We start from the raw sequence: 3309 nt of genomic DNA on the forward strand, positions 1-3309 counted from the left end.
GCTTCTTGCATTTCTTTTGCTTCTGCAACAAGCTGTAATTACAGGAGGAAGAGAGCAGCGACCATGTGGCTTGTACAGAGTCAATGCAGTTGAATGAGACAGTGCCCTTTAGTGGGCATTTTATAGTGCAACTTTAAATCAGGTTTTCTGAGATTTTATTTTTAGAGGAAGAAAGGGAAAATGGAGCAGGAGATGCACAGGAAGCTGACGGCATCATCAGAGTGACCTGTGAATATCTGAGTGGCCAGTAATGAGCGTGCTATAGAACACTCCTCAGCAGATTTTACCCTGCTTTTGGATATGTCATATTTGCTGCACCAGCCAAAACTTCCTGTTCAACGTAACTATTAAAGGTACAGGAACTTTGTCCTCTTTGCATCTGGGTCATCAGATGTGTCTGATGGGTAGTACATCATGCTCCCCTCCAAGGCTGAACTTGCACTAATTTTCACAAACTGCCTCCTTCACCCAGCAGTATAGCTTTTATTTCATCTGCTTCCTGAAACACTTCCAAGTAGGGTTGCTATTGGGTAATATATACAACTATTCATAGAATCATAGAAAAGCAGAGTTGGAAGGGGCCTACAAGGCCATCGAGTCCAACCCCCTGCTCAATGCAGGAATCCACCCTAAAGCATCCCTGACTGATGGTTACCATGAAATGTAAATGACACCCTTGTGATGTACAATTCTGTTTCATACTATAATATTTGAAGAATACTATGTTTTAGACTCTTCCATTTGGATTATCTACTTAACACACTAATCTTAAATATTAGTTGGTTTTACCTATCCTAGTGCAAGCAGTGACTTGTACCACTGTAGCTAAAGGATGGCTCTGTTTCTGGCAAGCAGGGCAGAGGAAACATACTATCTTTATTGTGGTTTTGTGACTCCACAAATTATTTTGCCTATAAACCCTGTAATCTTCACTGGGCTTGAGTGCACAGGCCATACCGATACAAGTTTGCTGCATGACTGAGGGCCTGTGAATCCTGAAGTGACTTGGGAGGGGCGCTGGCACTGACTCCTCTTAACTCAGCACCATCACGTTCTGGTTTGTAATTATGTGCTGGAGCGCTTCTTTCCATCAGATCTTAAAGCACTTTACTGACATTAATGAAGGCTTGTGAGGGTATTTAAATTATTACCTGCACATTTCATAAAGTGACAGTTGTGGGACCTGCCTAAGGCTACACGGTGAGTCTGTGACACAACTGGCAGAGCAACACAGGAGCCTTAATTTTTAATTTGTTGTTCTTGTTTTATTAAAAAAAAATTGCCATCCTATATCAAAAGTTTTTACGACATGCTACAATAATGCAAGCAATTTCGCATAAAAGCACAATCCAAAACAAAACCAAGCTACCATCAATAAGACCCCAAACCTTGAGTAAATAGCCAGATTTTACATGTTGCCAAAACGTAGCCAGTGTCATAACCTCTGAGGGGAGGGTATTCTGTAACCATGGTGCCACAAGCAAGAAGACCCGCTCTCACATCTCCACATAATGTATAGCTCACAACGAGACGCGGATCTTAATACTCGAGAAGGTGAATATGGGGAAAGGTAGTCCCTCAAATAACAAGGTCCCAAGCTGCTTTGGGTTTTAAACATCATCACTATCGCCCCGCTCGTGCTCTCCGCTCCTCTGATGCCATGCTTCTCGCCTGCCCAAGGACCTCCACTTCCCTTACTTGGCTCCGTCCTTTTTCTTCTGCTGCCCCTTACACCTGGAACGCTCTTCCAGATCACTTGAGAACTACAAACTCAATCACTGCTTTTAAAACTCAGCTAAAAACTTTTCTTTTCCCTATAGCCTTCAAATATTGAGTTTGTTCTGACTCTATACTGTTAGCTTCACCCTACCCGGTGCCTGTTTACACTTCCCTGTGCCTGTTTGCATTCTCCTTCCCTCTTTATTGTTTACTACAACTTATTAGATTGTAAGCCTATGCGGCAGGGTCTGGCTATTTACTGTGTTATCTGTACAGCACCATGTACATTGATGGTGCTATATAAATAAATAATAATAATAATAATAAACACCTTGAACTTGGACCAGAGGCTTGTTGGCAGCCAGTGCAGCTCCTTTAAAATGGGTGCAAAAGAGAACAAGTAAAACACAGGCATCACTTAAAAACAGTAAGAATACACCACTCTCAACTCATTTAAAACAGAGAGCAGAGGAGTAAAAAATGTTTGAACCATAACATAATCGAAAAATCGTGGGGAAAAGATATTTACCAAAATGGCACCCAAATAAAATAATAATAGACCTCTCTGGGAAGGGCATTTCAGAACTGGGGGCCCAGTACTAAGAAGGCCCTTTCACTTATTGCTGTCTGCAATACTTCACTTGGAGAGGGCACCCAAAGGGCCCCAGGGATTGGGTACATGTGTAAAAAGGTGATGCTCTAAGATTTACTTAAAGACAAAATTAAATTAAATATCTTATTGATTCAATGACATTTAATTATATATATATATATATATATATATATATATATATATTCATCTTTCTGGTCTGGTGGTAGCAGGAGCCAATATTTGCTTAAATTTTGCTTGATAGAATTATAATACATGCAATCTTAGTAGCTACTCAGAAGTTAAGTCTGTTGAGAGTGCATAGGTTTGTAGCCTAAGCCTCACTTTTCTTTTTAGCAAATATCTCTTGTGAAACAGGTTACAACCTAACCACAAGTACTTCGAAACTAACAAGTACTTAAAAGTGGGTCTTAATCCTTATTAAACATTTACAAGACCCCTCAAGACAAAGAGGGACTGCCTTCTCCCTCTTTTATATCCACTTATCTAACCCGGATCTACACAGCAGAATGAGAAACGAAGCGGATTGTACGGTTTCAGATCGCAGAAGGAAGCGATTTCTAAAATGCTCGCCCACCTAAAACCAAAGCAAACACCCCGCAAGCGGAAAAGCAGCACAGTAAGAAGAAACGGTTCTGATCACAGCAGTTAACTCTTCCCCTGTGGAGCTAACTTTCCGCTTGCAGAGAGTTGTTTTATTATTTTGTTTATAGGGAAACGAGGATTAAAAATGTGATTCCCTCAGGCTGGAATCGGAAGATCAATTTCACTCTCTCCCTTCCCGGGTATGTCAATCTAGTCTTATTTCGGCTGTTCTTTTGACGCCGCCATGTTTGGAGAAAGGGGAGGCGGGATGGTATTCGGGCGTGCCAACACCGCCCCTTCGCCCTTCTTCTCACAGGTCTTTCAGATATCGCGCGATTCTCCCTTCTCCCCTCTCGGTTGTCGGGGGAGAAAGGCCGCGTCCTGTTGGTGAGTGA

Source organism: Elgaria multicarinata, chromosome 7 (assembly GCF_023053635.1).
Source record: "Elgaria multicarinata webbii isolate HBS135686 ecotype San Diego chromosome 7, rElgMul1.1.pri, whole genome shotgun sequence".
NCBI lineage: Eukaryota > Metazoa > Chordata > Lepidosauria > Squamata > Anguidae > Elgaria > Elgaria multicarinata.